This window comes from Pelophylax lessonae, assembly GCF_965119305.1.
Source record: "Pelophylax lessonae genome assembly, chromosome: 4".
NCBI classification, from domain to species: Eukaryota; Metazoa; Chordata; class Amphibia; order Anura; family Ranidae; genus Pelophylax; species Pelophylax lessonae.
The window spans coordinates 101,923,747-101,944,962 of record NC_138771.1 but is presented as its reverse complement, the minus strand read 5'-3'; positions in this window follow the sequence as shown (position 1 = coordinate 101,944,962).

Genomic DNA, 21,216 nt, shown 5'->3' with positions numbered 1-21,216 from the left:
GAACACTACAATGGAAGGTCCCAGGCAGGAAATGTTTCTTGCAAAAGGGCATTCCAGAGCTGTATAGCCATGTTAAGCGGCAAGTGAATATATCTCTGGCACACAGTGTTGGTGCCAAGATACATCTGACCACAGACACATGGTCTAGCAAACACGGGCAGGGAAGGTATATCACTTTTACTGCCCACTGGGTGAACCTTCTGATGGCCATTAAGCATGTAACCCGTGGCACCCGTGTAGATTTAGTTGTACTGCCACGGATTGCAAGCAGGCCTGCCTCTTCTTCTCCTCCATCATTCTCCCTCTCCTCCTCGGCTGATTCCTCCTCTTCCGCTGCTACCGTCTCTTCTCCTGCGCCGCCCAAGATCCCCAGAACCTATTCCACATGCCAGGTGAGACGTTGCCATGCTGTGCTGCGTCTGTTGTGCCTGGAAGCCAAGAGCCACACTGGTTCTGCACTCCTTTCAGCTTTGCGTTCACAGGCAGATCAGTGGCTGACATCGCTGAATTTGTCAGTTGGTAAAGTGGTGTGCGACAACGGTGCCAATCTGCTGAGCACGCTGAAACAGGGCAAAATAACACACGTGCCATGCATGGCACACGTCCTGAACTCGGTGGTGCAGCGATTCGTTTGGAAATACCCTGGGGTCCAGGACGTCTTGAGGCAGGCCAGGAAAATCTCGGGCCATTTCCGAAGATCTTACACAGCCATGACTCGCTTTGCTGAGATTCAGCGGCGACACAACCTGCCCCTCAGGCATCTTATTTGTGACTGCCCGACGCGATGGAACTCAACGTTGCATATGCTTGATAGGCTGCTCCAGCAGAAACGTCCAGTTAATGACTACCTGTTCGAACTCGGCGGCAGGACAGGTTGTGGGGAGCTTGGGTATTTTTCACCTGACTAGTGGCTGCTCATGCGGGACATATGCAGACTTCTGCGGCCATTCAATGAGATCACCAAACTGGTCAGTCACGGCCAGGGCGCCATAAGTGACATCATACCTTACGCCTTCTTTCTGGAGCGTGCATTGCGTCGTGTCATTGATCAAGCTGTCGAAGAGCAGGAGCACGAAGATCAAGAAGTCGCAATGTTGGATGAATTCCCAGGGGGTGCTACTCCATCTGAGACAAATCAACAGCAGGAGTCTGAAGAGGAGTAAGGTGCTGGGGGGGGGGGGATGAGGAGGAGCAAGAAGAGCATGCTTTAAACCTTTCTGGGATCCCTGGTGTTATCCGTTGATGGGGGGAGGGGGTAGAGAACGAGGACGACATTATCCTTATCCTGGATGATGAGCTGGAAGCAGGCCGCTATACCGCTTCCAGTTTAGTGGGAATGGGGGCCTACATGCTGCAGTGTTTTAAGGGGGACCCCAGTATAAAATGCATAAAGGCCAAGGACCAGTACTGGGTGGAAACGTACTTAGACCCCCGGTACAAACACAAAATAGCGGAAATGTTACCACAATCACAGAGGGTGTTCAGAATGCAGCACTTCCAGGCCTTGCTGAGGGAAATGCTGCATTCTGCTTTTCCGTGCTCTGGCAGAGGAATGTCCAGTCACAGAGAGACAGTTGCGGGTAGCAATCCAACAGCGCCTGCAAGAAGAGGGCGGTTGGAAGATGTCTTGGTCACTTCAGATATGAGATCCTTCTTTCAGCCGAACCATCGACAGATGTACTCCGGATCCAGCATGAGGGAACGCCTAGACCGACAGGTGTCCGACTACATCGGGTTAACGGCCGATGTGGACGCTCTGAGAAGTGATGAACCCCTGGACTACTGGGTGGGCAGGCTTGACCTCTGGCCAGAGCTTGCACAATTTGCAATGGAAATGTTGGCTTGCCCCCCATCCAGTGTCCTGTCTGAAAGGACGTTCAGTGCAGCAGGGGGGATCGTGACCGATAAGCGCACTCGCCTAGCTCATGACAGTGTAGACTACCTCACATTTATAAAAATGAATGAGGCATGGATCTCTGAGGAATTCAACACATGTGACCAGTAGACCAGGTTTCATCGAAATTCCTCCACCCACAACAATTCCTGGTCCTTGGCTTCGCTACATACAGCGGTATAAAAGGCATTTCATGTCCATTGAATGGCAAATTTTAGGGGACTTTCAGGGCCGACAATTATTTTTTCTGTGAATGCCTAATGTACCTCCAGCCACCAAATACTAAGTTCTTTACTGTCAGTTCAAACCATGTGAGCTAATTTTTGGAGCCTATACAGGCCGACACTTACGGTTCTGTGTACTGTGAACGCCTACCGTACCTCTAGCCATCAAAAACTAATTTTTTTGCTGTCAGTTCAAACCATGTGAGCTAATTTTTGGAGCCTATACAGGCCGACACTTACGGTTCTGTGTACTGTGAACGCCTACCGTACCTCTAGCCATCAAAAACTAATTTTTTTGCTGTCAGTTCAAACCATGTGAGCTAATTTTTGGAGCCTATACAGGCCGACACTTACGGTTCTGTGTACTGTGAACGCCTACCGTACCTCTAGCCATCAAAAACTAATTTTTTTGCTGTCAGTTCAAACCATGTGAGCTAATTTTTGCAGCCTATACAGGCCGATACTTACTTCTGTATACTGTGTGAATGCCTAATGTACCTTCAGCCCCAGAATACTACGTACTTAGCTGTCAGGTAAACCAATGTGGGCTAATTTTTGGGGCCAATACCACCCGACACTTACTTCTGTATCCTGTGAATGCCTAATGTACCTTCAGCCACAGAATACTACGTTCCTAGCTGTCAGGTAAACCCACGTGGGCTAATTTTTGGGGCCAATACTGGCCAACACTTACTTCAGTTACCTGTGAATGCCTAATGTACCTTCAGCCACAGAATACTACGTTCTTAGCTGTCAGGTAAATGCATGCGGGTTCAATTTTGGGGCCTGGAATGGCCGACACTTACTTCTTTATCCTGTGAATGCCTAATTTTTCAGACTGGAAATGAAAAACAATGGGTCTGTAAAGGTTCCGCCAAATTGTAGAATGGATGCGTACCCATTTTACAGATGTGTGAATGGACCCTATATGTAATAGACAATGTATTTACCAGCTGCTGTCAGTTCTGGCTGATTTATGAAAAAAAATATATATTTTTTGCTGTAAAAAAAAAAAAAAAAAAAAAATGTAGGGCAACTTTTTCAATTGCAATACTTCTGTTATGACATTGTCCATGTGCTGGGACTATTTGTGCACAGCTAGTACGTCTTTTGTGGCTGCAAATATGACCTAAAGGTTTTTAAAGTTCGCCTCCCATTAAAGTCAATGGGGCCCGCCGCAAACTCGCGGTTCGCGGACTTTTGAGAAAATTTGCGGCTGGCGTTCGTGAACCGCCCCGGCCGATGTTCGTCCATCACTACTTGTAACACTAATAAATCACATAACACCGGGGAGGGAAAATGGCTAATTGGACCCAATTTGGACTTTTTAACTTTTTTAACTTAGGGGTGTACTCACTTTTGTTGCCAGCGGTTTAGACATTAATGGCTGTGTGTTGAGTTATTTTGAAGGGACAGCAAATTTACACTGTTATACAAGCTGTACACTCACTATTTTACATTGTAGCAAAGTGTAATTTCTTCAGTGTTGTCACATGAAAAGATATAATAAAATATTTACAAAAATGTGAGGGGTGTAGTTACTCTCGTGAGATACTGTATAATATATATAAATATATATATATATATATATATATATATATATATATATATATAGTAATGGAAGTTTTCAGTGTATTTGTTTTCTTTTTTCTTTTGGTTAATCTGGAAGGCTATATGTCTTTTTTTCAGTCTAATTAACTATGTTACTAAGCAATTATAAACAATGAGTTGCAAAAAAGTGACTCCTGAGGAATGTTTATTTGAACAATGACATGTTTAGCAGTAGAAATGTGAAATATAAAGCACCAAATGACTATACAAAGCAATTGTTATATGTAACGGCATATATCAGTTCCATCCTTTCCATGCATAGGAGTTCACCACCCCCATTTGTAGAAGTCTGCCTTGGGCAATTCTCTTGCTGTCAGGTGCTTTCTCTGCTGAGTTCATTGTGAGACGTTCGAGGAGGCGCGTTACATCTTCTTGGCTGAGAACTTTCTTTTTTTGTGATTGTGGTAGTTGATATTTACTGGAACAAGTTGCACATCTCAGGTGAAGCATTTGTACAAGCTTCTGAACTCCACTATCAGTATACAGTATGTTTTCAAGATGCAATGAAAGTGAAGATGGTACAGGGCTTTCTAGGCACAGCGCCTGCAAAAAATATCATATAAATAATCATGCTGTATGATAACCAATTAAAACAATAATATAATTATACAAAGAGAATGAATGTGTCTAGACTGTGATAAAGTTTGCTAGAGCTGCCAGCTTAAAGTATTGGAACAGGAACACAATTTTGATATCAACAAGTATCTATATTATTCATTTGTCTCTTGTTTAATCATGTTAATGAATATTTGATAATGTTTTAATTAATGTATGTGTGTGTTTTGTAGCCTGCTATTTTTTAAAAAGCATTTTTTGTAAATGATAAAAGTATCAGAGTCTAAGGAGGGGTTACAGCCTGGCAAATGCCTAATCAAGAACATTAAGGATTGAAGCTTAGTGACTGTTTTACTAATGTAGCAACCTCTAGTGTGTGCTAGATGTAGTATAGGTCTGTTAGTGTAGATTTGTTAGTGTAGGTAAATTTAGTTAGATCAGGGATAAGCCTGAGCTGGGAATCTGGGCCAGGGTTCAGTGACTCAGGGCTGGATGACTCATCTGGCAGCTCTGACACTTCCTCCTGGTCTGGAAGGTTGTAAAAACTTCCAGAACTGGAGGGTGGGAATAAGGAGGGGCTGCCATGCATATCTATGAGGCCTCAGCAAATCCCTAGTAGTGGGCTGGCAGGGGGCAGAGATGACCTCATAAATAGACATGGGCTATGCCAGCAGGGGCAGTCGAGTGGAAGGAGATACAGTGCTAAGGAGACTTTCGGTGGCCCTCAGGGGTGCCCCCTAGTCTGGGGGGGGGGGGGTGACTTTGGGCTTGGGTGCTGGAGGTTTCCTGCTAAAACACAGAGGAGGAAATCTTCCTGGAGGCACAGGAGCAAGAGAGGACAGAGTTAGTAGCACTGTGGGGACTACAAAGGGAGGAGACTGCCATACCTAGTCAGTCTCCCTTGAAGACAGCAGTGTACTACAATCTTCAGCCTTTTCCTGGAGATTTCTTGAGAGTCAGTCGGTGGGCTGGTGAAGAATCAGTGAGGTGGACTGGTGTAAAGGGGCAGATGCAGCCAGGTGGGTTAGCATTGCCTGAAAATGTGGTGCTGGGCTCGTGGGACCACAGAGGAAATAAAGGAGAAAGTGTGAGCTGTGTAACTCCTACATGCTTCTAGTAGGGACTGCGAGTTCCTGCCTGTAATGGGCCTTTGCTGAGCTGACATTAGACCTTTCAGCCCCCCTAAAGGAGTGAGCCAGCAGAAACCAAGTGTGTGCAGGTGGCTGAAGAAGAGGAGACTGTATATAGAGACAGTATATGGGAAGTTGTCCCTGAAGTTGTTGAAGTCAAGTGGGCATCCCATAACCTCCCATCCCTATCCAAGTTGAAATCCCTAATAAAACATAAAAACAAAGCCATGGACTGTTCTCTGTCCCTGAGGTGCTGGTGAAGATTTGGTGTGTCTGGCTGTGCAGGAGTAGGGAATCCCTTCTAACTGCAGCTCCTATGTGAAGTGTGCTACATTTGGGGCCTCATCTGACATATTGCTCACGGCAACCTGCATGGCTGTTGCTTCTAGCAACTGAAGTTCATCGAGCCAGAGGACTGCTTTGTTACCAGGACCATTGAGGGGGTCAAGACCGGAGGATGAGTTATGTGGTCTGCTAAACTGTGACTATGCTGCCTAAATCAAGTGTCATTGTCCATAGCAACCGGCGGGAGTTGCTGCTGAGCCAGTGCTGCCCTGCATACACAGTTTCCCTAACGGTGGATGGGATGGGCACTTGTGCTAAAATCTGCTGTTCAGTGAGAACTGTATCATATGCTGTCACCCATGGCAACCACAGCAGGTGATCACGCCAATGGATTACAAAATGCCCAATGGTCTTCTTAAAGCTGGCAAAAGTGACTGTATGCTGAAATGTCCTGCTGAGAACAGTAATGTGTGCACCGGAATGTCTGCTGTTGCCCATGGTGATCGGGGTAAGCCTGTGGGTGTCTGAAGAAGGGGGTCTATCAGTTGCCCAACCAAGGCTGATTTTAAGGACTGTCCCAACACTGATAACCCTGCTAGAGCTGTGGGCGCCAGCCAGTTGGAAAGCTTGGGAGTGGAGCCACGTCCTGGAGGACACCCAGTGTGCCTTGCTTGCAGAGAGAGAGAGAGGAGCAAGATAGCAGATGGTGTACATGTGTACCCAGTGCTAACCTGGTTGCCTGACATGCAGGAGGTGACTGGAGCATTGAGGGGGATTCACCCTCGGGCTCATCGAGGGGATGAAGAGGCTGTGTCTGCTATGTCCTAGCTGTAGGAGACCTACCACAGTGGTCGGTGCCTGGACCCGGAGTGGGCACTGCAACGAACCGCTTACCAGGCTGACACCAAATGAGCAGGAGCCACTCACCTACAGTGTGGATCTGCAATCAGGTCTCTGCACGGAACAGAAGCCCCAGAAGGCTAAAGGGGGCCTTTAAGTGAATGCTCTAGGCAGGGTTGAGTCTGAGGCTTGTGACTCCCCTCAGAAGACAAGTGGCCTGCAGACCATTTAAGGCATGGGTACCCGTAAGTACTGCCCAGCAGGAACCAGATGCTGTCCCTGAAAGGCCGGCTGCACCCATACACTCTGTCAACCCCATCTGGAAGGAGCCAGTGCAGGAAGATGACTTGTCTTCAGGTGAGCCATTGGGGAGCGGAAGTGGTGGGGCCATGGGCTAGGGTCGCCTAGACTGCAGGTGGAAATTGGGCCCTTAGATAAGGAGTATGCAGAGTGGACATCCCATAGTAGCTTGGAGGAGTCGGAGTGGGAGTGGGGAGACTCCCTGGAAAATGTAGAGGACTGAAGGATCTGTGCAGACCCCAGTCTGTGTGAGGCAGAAATTTCAAAACAGACCATCCACAACCCAGATCATAGCTACTGAGTACATGCAATGGGTAGTAAGGTTGCCCAAGGCCTGTGTTCTACCTGGGAAAGGCAAGCTTTGGGAACTGCCAAGGTTTTCCAGATTTCAGCAGGAGGTGCAGCAGAGAACTGCTCTGGAGAGGGGGCTGGACTACCACTATGTCCCCCCACGACATCATGGACATCATTGAGAACTCTCATGTTCAGTGGGAGGATGACATGGTGTGGGAATACATGCATATCCCCAAACCCTTGTGGGGAATCACATAACGAAGAGGCTTTGACCCAGTTCCAGGACATTCATCAAGAATGGTGGCTGGGAAGAGCCATTTGAAGGGATAGGGGGATTGTTTCAAGGCAGGATAGCCCACCAGGAGCCACTCTGTCGCTGTCAGAGGAACTAACGGCAACCTTAAAAGACTGCCCAATCCTCAATACTACTTGAGAAGGGACTGAAATGTGTTGGTCAGCTCCCAGGTTACAGAGATGGACAGGAAGAAGAGGATTGTTGCCCTTGTTGTTCCTTTCTTTATGGACTAGGCTGGCCTAACACCCTGATACATTTTAAGATGGAATGTTCAGTTCCTACCGAAGAACTTTGGGTGAGGCCTAGTATCCTTCTGATTTGCTGGAAGGGCTCCTCCTACCAGAGACTCCTTGAAAAAAAAATTTTTTTTGTTTCTGCCAGAAGGCCTATAACGCCCTGCTGACAGAATGTATATATATATATATATATATATATATATATATATACATTCTGTCATATGCAATATGCTTCTAGTAAGGGACTGCGAGTTCCTGCCTGTAATGGGCTAATGCTGAGCGGACATCAGACCTGTCAGCTCCCCTCAAGGAGTGAGCCAGCAGAAACCAAGTGTGTGCATGTGGCTGAAGAAGAGGAGACTGTATATAGAGACTGTATATGGAAAGTTGTCCTGGAAGTTGTTGAAGTCAAGTGGGCATCCCATAACCTCCCATCCCTATCCAAGTTGAAATCCCCTTATAAAACATAAATACACAACAGCCATGGACTGGTCTCTCTCTCTGAGGTGCTGGTGAAGATTTGGAGTGCGTAGCTGTGCAGGAGTAGGGGTTCCTTTCTGTCTGAAGCTCCTATGTGGGGTGTGCTACACTAAAGTATTTTCAAACCTTCACAGAATAAATTGTGTGGATGTTCCCTTTAATTATCCAGTCATTGTGTAGATTAAATAAGTGGTTAGCAATTTCCTTTTCACATGATTAGATAATGGGAGCAAATAGTCTACAATTTATTGTGTAAAGATTCTCAATTCCTTTATTAAATCAGCCTCTTATCAGTATGCGTGTGTGCTGCATGGACCATTCCTAAATATTTGGCAGAATTATAGATGGATGGACATATGTAAAGAAAGACCTGTTCACTTTTAATAATCAGAAAAGACCATAAGCGTATGGTGACAAGACAATCTCCACCTCATAGGGTAATCTCTTTGTGAAATAATGATTCATTCTTAAAGGGTAACTCTACTTTAGTGGGCGAAAAAATAGTAAATAAAGAAAAAACAATAAAGCTTATACAATTGCGACACAAATCATGATTGTTTTTACAAAATTACCTTTCCTTTTCAATCTGAGGCTGTTGTAATTTTCTGAAAATGCAATGCAATATGGCTACCTGGAGCTGTTCTGTACATAGAATGTGTACTGACCACACCCCAGAAACATAATTTCCTGCTTGTGTGATTGGCTCACCAATTTTCCCAGAAGTCTGCCTAGGATACAAGTCAGATTTCTGGCCTCCCCTGCAACAAAAATGTAACTTTTGGTGAGATACTCCCAATAGGAACACGTCTAAAGGGATGCAGGTCCAGCAGATTTCCTCATTAGTGCTCTGCAGCTGCACAGCTGATAGATAATTATGAAACCACTCCCATTTGACTCACTTAGCACAGAGACACAGAGAAACAAACAGGGATTTCTTCAGAAGAATAAAAGGTAGGAATCTGCACCAAAGTTTGTTATAATCCTTGTAATGAACATAGATCACCCAGAGGGGAAAATTTTTTTTTCTCAACAAAAGTGAAGTTACGCTTTAATGACAGAAGCTGGCTATACACTAGTAAAATTTTGTTTACATTTTTTGTTTTCATAGTTAGTGGGGACAAATTGACATTTGTCATCCTTCAAGAAAATTTGAAGGATTAGATTATAAAATGTTTCTCAGACGAACACATTTCAATTATTATATGTGGTTTTCATTTGGTAAAGTCCATTGGTTCCAAAATCGAATAATAAAAATGAAAGAAATTTTGAAGTACTGTATTTTCTGGCGTATAAGACTACTTTTGAATCTCAAAAAAATCCCCCAAAAATGGGGGGTCGTCTTATACGCCGAATATAATATCTCCAAGGTAACCTAAGTACAGTAAAACCTTGGATTGCGAGCATAATTCGTTCCGAAAACATGCTTGTAATCCAAAGCACTCTTATATCAAAGCAAATTTCCCCATAAGAAATAATGGAAACTCAGATGATTCGTTCCATTTAATGATTGTACAACATTTAGCAACTCACATGGTGGATAAATAAAACAGTCACATCTAAGTATGCAGGCATCCGGGGTAAAGCTGTCCACATAGACTATCTTCTGCACCGCCGGCTGCCAGTCTGTAATCCTGACCGGGAAGACCACCCTGGAGTAAAGCGATCTGTAAGCGACGGGCAGCATGGAAGGGATGACGTAGATGGCGGTGTGGAGGATGGTCTATGTGGACAGCTTATACCCTGGATGCCTGCATCCTTAGATGTGCCTGTTCCAATCATCAACCATGTGAGTTGCTAAATGTTGTACCTTCATTAAATGTAACCATATTGCTACATTTAGAGGCGCCTCTCTTCTCTTTTATACTCAGCTGTGACTTGAGGCTACTTGTATATCAAGACATTGCTTGTATATCAAGTCAAAATTTATTTGAAAATTTTGCTTGTCTTGCAAAGCGCTCTTAAACCAAGTTACTCTCAAACCAAGGTTTTACTGTATAAGTTTTACCGGTAGATTATGAAATAGGGGGGGTCGTCTTATACGCCCAGTCGTCTTATACGCCGGAAAATACATTTTTTCCAAGTCATGGAATGTACTGATACTTTTTGCTTGAATTTTTTTTTTCAATGTTTGTTCGAAAATCTACTTGTGTCTGACCAGCTTAGGTCCCAGCACCTTTTAATTGTCTATTTACTTGCATTTTAATTTTGCATTGGATTGGTTCCTTTTGAAAATGAATAGCCTTTATGCACATCTATTGGAGATGTTTAAAGGTATTTCGGTATTGCTAGAAAGTGCTGGATTTGTTAAATTCTGTATATGATACCATGCTGATTCCAGATTGTGTTCTATGCCTTCTAGGATGTGTAAAATCTAACAGCCTGGATTGTGATCAGGCAGGGACTATCATGAGATCTCTTTTTATAGCACGTAAGCTGATAGCCTCCTGTTGGGTCTCACCCAACCCTCCTACACTTGGGGACTGGATTCCGGAAATGGATAAATATGTTATGTCTGAAAAATATACTTATGTTCAACACAACAACTCTTTAGACGTTTGAAAGGATATGGAGAAAATGAATAGATGCATCACATTCTAATTTTAATTCCAGTCCATAATAAAGACTGGGTATGTTTTTAGTAGAGGTAGTGGCCTATCATAGAAAAGTTTATTATCTACTATCTGCCCCAGAGTATTTCTAAATGTTTTTGAATATCTGTGAATATCTTGGGAAAATCAAATGTGCTGTTGCTGATACTGCTTTGTGTGGTAATTTTACCTTGGTTTGAATGTCTTTTTTTGTTGGCTGTTTTTTTTTTTTTTTTTGTGTTGTTAATGTTTATCTGTTAGAATGTTATATATGTTAAACTTTAAAAATAAAACCTGAATTAAGAAAATTAATGCTCTAAAGATAAAGGGATTGATTCATTGAAGGACAAGAGAATGTTCAAGTTAGAAAATGTATGTACACTTTGCAAAGTGAAGGTTTACTCAGCTATTAGTAAATAAAGTGAAATTGTGTGTTAACTTTGAATACCAAGTCATGTGGACGGGTAATTAACCTCCCTGGCGGTATGATTGTTTCTGATTTTAGGTGCTGAAAGCGGTACCATTATTTTGCATGTAATTCTTAACCTTGCTAGCGGTATTCCCGAGTGTGGCTCGGGGTTAAATTTCAATGCCAAAAGCGGTAACCCCGAGCCACACTCGGGGTACTGCTAGGAAGATCGCTGGATCCTGGTAGAGGGGTTACTTACCTTGTCACCGGGATCCAGCGATGTATCCCGGCGGTGTGCGGCGGCGGAGCTTCCTCCCGATCCTCTGTGTGCCCCGGCTTCCATCTCCTGCGACGTGATGTTCGCAGGGGGGTGGAACCGGCGGCAAATTCAAATGTAAAACACACCAAACACACTGATACAATGCAAAATAAAATAAATTCACATTAGATTTCCCCCCAGTTGCCTTTCCTGCAGTTTTACTGTACTTTTTATGTAAATATATATATATATATATATATATATATACATACACATACATACGTGTGTATATATATATATATATATATATATATATACATACATATATATATATATATATATATATATATAATATATACACGTATGTACGTATGTATGTATGTATATATATATATATATATATATATATATATATATATATACGCATGTATATATATATATATATATATATATATATATATATATATATATATATATATATATATATATGTATATATGTATATATACAGTATACATATATGTATACATACATACTTAACTTATTTATAGTTTTTATTATATTATAATTTATGATTTTGTGTTTCAAACTTTATCATACCCGAGATGTTATAAAGAAGAACGCACAAAAAAAAAATCATATGTAAATAGTTGGTTTGGGCTGCTCATTCTTAAGAATTACATGCAAAATAATGGTACCGCTTTCAGCACCTAAAATCCGAAAGAATCATACCGCCAGGGAGGTTAAGGACGAGCAGCCCAAACCAACTATTTACATATGATTTTTTTTTTTTACTGTGCGTTCTTCTTTATAACATCTCGGGTATGATAAAGTTTGAAACAAAAAATCGTAAATGATAAAATAATAAATAACTATAAATAAGTTAAAGTATGTATGTATGTATGTACGTATGTATGTATATATATATATATATATATATATATATATATATATATATATATATATATATATATATATACATATATACGTATACATATATTTTATATATATATATATATATATATATATATATATATATATATAGCCCAGTGTGCATGGAGCCTAAATGTAATTCCATTGCAACCTATCTCCATTGACTTATTCCTCTACTGATCACCTTATCAAGGTTATAATTGTTTTTTACTTTATGGTGCAAAGCACCTGTAACTTTAACATGTAAAAAAGTAAAATTTTAGCTTCATAATTGACTTCAATTAAATGAGACACTAGTCAGTAGGTTACCATCAGAGAATTTTTAGCATTTACTATAAAAGATATGTGCTGTTATGAAAATTGTTGGTTAAATCCTGCATGCCTAATTAAAAGATTAGGGAAATGTAGTTGTTCTTTTATGAAAATAAATAAAGGTAAATTGACTGAGAGTCAGCAAGTTTCAATAGGGATGTCAATAATGGAGAACCTGTAAGCTTATAATAGAAAATCATTCCTAATTGGTGGAATATTGATACTGATTACTGACGCACCTTTTTACTGTATCCTGCTCCAGCCGGTCTCTCAGGCAACAGTCATGTTGAATACATCAAGGTTGCTTTGGTGTCCAAGTTTGCAGCTTCTTGAATTATAATTATATAGATGAAACCACCTGCATGTGTTGAGAAGATATATTATACAATATATATAATTCTAATAGTGTAACTATGCAAGCATAAGTATAAAAGGTAAATACTAAAAATGCAGGTATTTGTCAAAACTTTCAACTTGTGTACCAGCAAGGTTGTATTTTTTTTAATGAACTTGGCTTCCCCTCTGATTTTTGTGGTACTTTCCATTGCTTTGTACATAAGTAGTGTCGATATGACTTGTTCGGCAGGTTTAGTTTGAAAATAGTGTAACTAGGCACTAAGAATAAACACATGACAGCTGATCACTAATAGTATTTCCTCTTTGTGTCACCCAACCTGCACTGATTCACATCAAGCTTATCTGCAGATTGGACAGAGCTGCATGCAAATATTGTCTCTATGAATAATATGTAAAAATGTATTTATATTGTTTGGGTTTGATAGTTTGCAGAAAATCAAGCTTACCTTTGCTAATTGATGTAATAAGATTGAGCAGAGCATGTTAACTTTGCAATTTTCACTTACCTATCTCTTGTGCATTTCCTGTTCAATCACTGTGCATTTGTTCTAAAAGTCTTTATTAAAGGTAATTTTAGCTTCCTAAGAAACTGCTGCATTTTCTAGAGAAAGCTTGTAATTGATTAGGGCTCCTGGACGGTTTGCAGCGCAATTATGCTCTATTATGACGATGCCGCCATTTTTCTGCACCCAGGGAGATGCAGGTTGTGTTTACAGTCAGCCATAGAAGTGACTGAGATACTGAAAACTGCTCTCCTTATGTTTTCCTTTAACTTTGGTATGTTATTTTTGCTTAAAGAGGAGCTCCAGGCACCTATCAAAAAAATAAAAGTCAGCAACTACAAAAAGTGTTGGCTTTTAATAAACAGCCACTCACCTGTCCCATGATCCAGCGGTGAGCTCACCCCAGCTGTCTTCGTCCTCTGTCCTTCCTCGGTGGTGCCAGCCTCTTCACTATGAGCAACCAGCTGTGACAGTTTGCAGCTTCACATCCGGGTGCCCACTGCACATGTGCGAGTTGCCCTGCACATCCTGAATGGTGGATGAAGTCTTCTGGGAACTGTCAGTGTCCCAGAAGACTGCAGGGGGAGGGAGGAGAACTTCTATTGTCGAGTGTCGAGTGCAGAACAGAAGTGGGAGCAGGTATCTGTCAAAATCGGGTACCTGCTCCCCCCTCCGCTCCTCAAAAGTGCCAATTGTACAAGAGGAGTTGGGAAGGAGTTCTTAAAGCTGGACTTCCCCTTTTGGGTGGAGTTTCGCTTTAACCATCTGTCCACATTGCAATGCTTTATTTTCTCCCTATGTTTTACCTTAAATTATAATAAAATAGTAATAATCAGCGCAAACCATAAAATTCAAATGACTCAAAAACCATACAAAATAGTGCACACAAGGCTGCAAACAATCAGTGCTAAACACAAAACACCAGTGACTAATCAATAAACAATATTGCTGCGCCAAGTGAAAAGATATCAATAAATGTGTCTAAATAACATAAATAAGATAACAACTCAATGTTAATAAATCAACTCTAATAATAGTGATTACTAGTGATATTAATAGTCCCAATTAATAGTGAATCATAAAGATGAAATCAAAAATCTTCATCTGTGATCACAAAATAAAGTGCTGCATGCTTCACTCCAGTGCTCCCAGTGGCTAGTGCAAGATAAGCAGCTCACCTTAGGACTATACTCATGAGAGTCAAACACGCTTTGGGATGTAAGGATAACAGCCTGATGTCCCTTCCTTCACCGCCTCCAGCTATCACTCCGTATAGACCAGGAACCCGGTGTGTATAAAAGAAGAGAAGATCTAATGCTCTCTGTTTTGCAAAAAGCTATTTATTTCCTCTTAAACAGATACCATTACACTTACATTGGGATGCACTTAAAGCAGTGCTGGGTTCAAGCGTCACAAACAGCTCTCTGTACACCTCCAGGAATCGACGTACTCCGAGCAGGCTCCTCCCCCGTACGCGTTACATCGGAGACTTCATCAGCGGGGATGAAGTCTCTGATGTAACGAGTACGGGGAGGAGCCTGCTCGGAGTACGTCGATTCCTGGAGGCTCCTGGTCTATACGGAGTGATAGCTGGAGGCAGTGAAGGAAGGGACATCAGGCTGTTATCCTTACATCCCAAAGCGTGTTTGACTCTCATGAGTCTAGTCCTAAGGTGAGCTGCTTATCTTGCACTAGCCACTGGGAGCACTGGAGTGAAGCATGCAGCACTTTATTTTGTGATCACAGATGAAGATTGTTTTTTGATTTCATCTTTATGATTCACTATTAATTGGGACTATTAATATCACTAGCAATCACTATTATTAGAGTTGATTTATTAACATTGAGTTGTTATCTTATTTATGTTATTTAGACACATATATAAAGATCCCCCTTTGAGAAAGCTACGGGTGTTCGTAGCGCAACGCGTCAGGGTAAGCCGTATTGACGTCACTTCCGGTCCTCGGCCGAGACCGGAAGCTTCGGATCGCACCGCATCGGCGGGTTTTGGAAACTGTCTGCACGCTATTACCTTCTGTAATGTGAGTAGCCTGTACTGTCTTTAAATAAAAGTTACCCTACATTTCTGCACCATGAGAGCCTCTCTTTGCTTGAGCACCAATACAGGGATTAAGGCACTTTGAAATTCCTATGCTGTTATACTCCCATTGTTTGATCCATTGCTGCTGGAGGACGCTAGGCAGTTGGCGGATGAGTTGAGAGGGTTGCCTGGATATTTATATCTAACGCTCAGTCTGAGTGTTGTGGAGGTGAGCGGCCACTGCACTCGGTGTTTGGATTGTGAGCTCACCGGGATACACTCACTCTGCTGTGTCTGCAAAGAGCACCTCACCCCTAGAGTGCACTGAAAAGATCACCTTATATATAAAAATATTTTTTTTGGCACCTTGCACCTTAATCACTTATTGAGACTATTATTATTATTATTTTTTAGATGTTCAGATTCAGTTGGTGGACATTTTAAGCACGTTCCAGTTTATTATTGCTGCACTCTTTTTTTGAGTCTGTTTTTGGTCACTTTGCCTATGATCAACATTTACATTGTCATGTGCTTTTTTATATTGTAATTGTTTATTATATGATTATATAATATATATATATGATATTATATATGAGTTGCACATTATTCTGTCTTGCATGATCAGCCACTTGTGATTGCACCAGATCACTCATTGTTTACTCACCTGTTCTACTTTTGATTGGATGACTATCTGAATATAGTTTATACATATTTTCATCCATCATCACTACTATTATTTCATTGTCTTTATCTTCTCACATTTTTGTTCCACATCTTCACGTACACATTCATAGATATTGATCACCAGATCCTTGTGATCTTAAGTTTTGTGACACGATTTTATATTATACATTGGAGTTAGAGAGAGTGGTCCCCCTCATTGAGAGTTGAGCGCTGATTCTTTCCATCTTTTATTTGATATGGATGACCATGCCTTCCTCCTCAAAAAACTCCACGCCTTTGGTCTCCGTGACTGTACTCTTCCTACTTATCCACCTGCACCTTTAGCGTTACATACAATTCTACTTCCTCCTCTCCTCTTGCTTTCTCTGTTGGGGTCCCCCGGGGTTCTGTTCTTGGTCCTCTCCTATTTTCAATCTACACCTCCTCCCTGTATGAGCTGATTGCCTCCTATGGCTTCCAATATCCTCTCTACGCTGATGACACCCAAATCAATTTCTCTACCCTTCAGCACACTCCCTCAGTTTTCTCATGTATCACTAATTTACTAACAGATATATCAGTCACACCACTTCCTCAAACTCAATCTATCCAAACCAAACTTATAATTTTTCCTCCACCACGTGCCCTTTCCCCGATCTCTCTGTGAAAATCGATGGCACAACTATCACCCTGTCCACACATGCCAAGGTCCTAGGTGTAGTCATGGACTCTGAACTCTCTTTTAAGCCTCACATCCAATCACTGTCCACATTTTGCATCCACAACCTCTGCAACATCTCCAAAATACGCTCCTTTCTAACCAATCACACAACAAAGCTCTTAATTCACCCCTGGTCATCTCCCGCCTTGACTACTGCAAATCCATTCTCATCGGCTTACCTCTGCATAAGCTATCCCCCCTCCAATCCATAATGAATGCTGCTGCCAGACTTATCCACTTTAGCAATTGCTCTGTCTTTGCTACTCCTCTCATAATCCCCAAAATACCAATACCAACATACAACGCCAGCCACAACTCGGCCCCCAGCTACATCACTGGCCTAGTCTCAAAATACCAACTTAATCATTCTCTTCGTTCCTCTCAGGACCTCCTGCTCTCTAGCTCCCTTGTCACCACCTCCCATGCTCACTTCCAGATCCTATGGAACTCCTTACCCCAATCTGTCCAATTATCTTCTACTCTATTAGCTTTTAGAAAATCCTTGAAAACCCTCCTGTTTAGAGAATATGCTGGAAATGTTTGGACAGCATTTGCCTCACACGTTTGTCCATTGTCAGCCTGCTGACTTTCTGTCTGGAACTGATCCAGTTAATACCTCCTTTCAGAGTGCTTTACTGGTTGCAACTACAACTGCATGCGGACCCGGTTATATCTGTCTGATTATTACTTTAAATCCTCTAGGTGTACCTTTTTTGGTTTCTGGCTCCACATTTGCACCCCCAGTGGCATCACCTGTTCAAGTGGGGGTCTCCTCATGCGCCTACTCTTTTGTTGAGCCGACGCTTCAGGATCAGCATAGACGACTCTGTAGTAGTGCCTCTGATTTTATATATATATATATATATATATATATATATATTCTAAGTTTTCTTTGACAGTGAGGCATCACCTGGGAATCTGAACTTCAATTTGTACATGAGCATCCCTGAAGAAGAGCATAATACCAAGTCTCAAAACGCATCTCATGTGTCTTCTCCCATGTAGAAATTATTTTTGTCCTTTTTAATTATGTACATATCTTTTTAGCCCATATTTCCACCTAGCTGTGGGCATTTTATACTGTGATTTTCAATAATGGAAGGAAAAGTTTTTTATACAATTGCTGATATTTTTTGGTGTCTGATCATGGCTACAAATAGTCCCACCCTTGGAGGGTTTTTTTACTTTTGGTCAATGATTGGGATGATGGCATTCTTGCAGCCCCTCACCACTTCATCCTCCTTTTCTAGCTACATAAATCTGGTCATCTCCTGTACTGACTCCAGAAACTACTCTGCTTAAAGATGCTGCTGCTCTGGCCACTCCGGAAGGCAAGTGGCTGTAGACTCAGTGCTCTAGTGTGGATGCCTGATTTCTTCCCCGGTCTGATGCTGAATTCCCATCTCTAACTGGCTCCTGGGCAAGAGAATTGGACTGACAGAGGTCCTTTTTCCTCAGGATCCTGGGCACAAAAGCCACAACATTTCCAGGCAGTACAGTAAAAAATATCCACTCTCCTCCTTCTGGTGTTTCCCAGTCTATTGGGATCTGTAATTCTGCAGCTGTCCACCAGAATGGAGCAGTCTTTCCAAGGGACTACATATCACAGTGTGCAATGCATCAGCCCAATGTTTTCCTCCAGCTTATTCTGAGTCTCACTGTCTATCTGTATTTGTAGTTTAGAAAGTCAATACCTGAATTATAGAGATGCCGTATTGGACTACATCTCCCATGTTCCCAAGCACTCTGCATTCCAGTCTTTCAAATTTCCAGGAAGGGAGGTGTGAGCAGGGGGAGAAGACTCAGACAGAGCAGCAGCACAGACTGCATGAGAAGAGGATTTTACGCAGGCTGATCTGGCTACCAGCATAACAGTGTAGGTGGGGGAGGGAGAGGCAGAATAATTATCAGCTACATGGAACAACCAGCAGTTGGCTACAAACAAATGGATTATTGTGTTGGATATTGATAGGGGGAAGAAGAGGGTGGGAACAGGTAAAGTGAATAGGGTAATCTAACTAGGGTGATAGCAGGGGAGATAATGAAGGGCAGCGTTGGCAAGAAGATTGAAAGGTGTGAAAAAGACATAAACTGCTTAAAAAAATACATTGTAAGGTAAGAGATGCAAAAAGCTTTACAAGAACAATGATTGCATTGGAATTCATTCACAAACTTGTCTCGGGGAAAGTTGTGAATAGATAAATAATTTGCAAGGCCACACTGTGTTTAGAAAGGATAGAAGAGGAAGGCCTTTGTTTGTTCGATAAATCTTGTTTAAGACCAGCTCTGAGTGAAGATAGCTGTGAAGTATGTGACAGTGTGTAGTGTCTATGGAGATATAAACAGGGTACAGGTAATACCTTATTAACATTGTAATAAGCCACTGCAGACTACTGAAGAAGTTCAAATACTGCTGCAGTCTTATAAGGACAGCAAAGAAGATCAGGTAATGGGGGGGGGGGGGGGGGGAGTACCGCGCTTCAAAGGTTATGTGTAGTAAAGGGTGACTCAGTAATAGATAAAGTTTATAAATCAATTGATAAATAATTCCACTGATTTCTAATATGTTGATTAAATATACTAAAATATTCATATAATCAAACAATCAAGTGCTAATATTGGTGGATGTGTAAAAATCATATAAAGTCCTATATCTTGAAATGCATATACATTAAAATAATAAACAAATATACATCCAAACTACAAAAGTGCTTATAGTGATTCAATATATAAATAAATAATAATGGTGATAATCACGTGTCAAAAAAGTGCTTTGTGCATACTTAGTGACCTCTTTTAACCTAAATTTCTTTAGGTTATAGAGGAAAGAAAAATGACACTGCTTTGCTAGTGGAACCCTGCACAACAGAGATGTGACAGGGAAAAGGATCCCCTGCCTTCTGTAATGGGAGTGAAGGGCTGCGAGGGGAATGCTTAACAGTAACATGTTACACCCTAAATACGGGTGTAACATGTTGCTGAAGGTGAACTTATCCGTTAAATTTGAGGATACAAAGTTGAGAATAAAAATCACACACACAGGTTGAACTGGATTTATAAATAATATAACTGTAATGTCTCGGCTGTGTGTTGCTTGAGGTACACAGCTTCACATCAAGTAATAACCAAATCTCAATGAAAGAAGCGCTGGTTTCTTTAATTGATGCAACCTTTACTGAGATATAATCCATACATATGCCTTTACATATGAATAAGCAGATATGTGGTGGACATGAGAGGACATAAAAGTATGTGGTAAAACTGTAAAACAAACATATGAAAGACAGGTATAAGTATGGCTATTCAACATCATACATTATACATAGTTATGCAGAAGATAGGGACTAACTAACATGTGCTTACTACATACTGGAAAACATATTATCTATACAAAGGTTTAACATCCCTCTATACAGGCTAACTAGAAAATCCTTTACTTACAGGCTTTTGGTGTTCATCAGATTTGCAATAGATTAGCTTCAGAGGTCCTAAGGGTCTGTTCCCTATAGTGGCTCAAGCTGGAATGGATAGACAAGTTTAGACTTGCCCAAGGCAGTAGGGAGAAGACCCGCCCCTAGGCTACAAGAAAATGGAGGGTCTTAAAGAGACAGACACTGCTGAGTGCCAGGTACAAGATATACAGTGCGAAGGCAGCACAATAACTATGTAACACTAAATCTTGTGGTTCCAATAAATGACAGTAAATAAAAATGGGAAGTTGTAGCAATTTTAAATGACAAAACACCATATCAAGAGTGAGGTCCAGGAACAACTGACCAAGACTGACCCAAATGGCTTGGCATCAGAGTTGATTTCCAATTTCAGAGGGGCTACTAAATCAGGAATTTTAGAAAAGTAAAGTTTTGTAGGCTTTTATTTAAACCTAATGGAAACATTTAAATAAATTAAAATATTTTAACGCATTCTATAGCAAGAACATCCTTAATGGAAATTACATTTCTAGGAATAAAAGAAATCGACATGGCTGAATAGGAAACTTTTAGAAATTATTGTGTCTAAAGAAAAAAAAAGGCATAGGGCAAAGCATTAAAATTCCTGTTGGTTGATGCTACTGAAAATGCAGAATAAATTCCATACAAATTGCACAGAATAAATCAAATTAAAGCAGAAAACAAAGTGCTAATAATGTAAATTAATTCCCAAAAGGTCTGACAAGTACATACATGCAAACAAAAAGAAATCTCATAATGCTGGCTTTCAAAAGATAAATTAGGAAATATAATCGTAGAGAACAAAGCAACAACTGAAAATGCCTGACTCCTGAAAA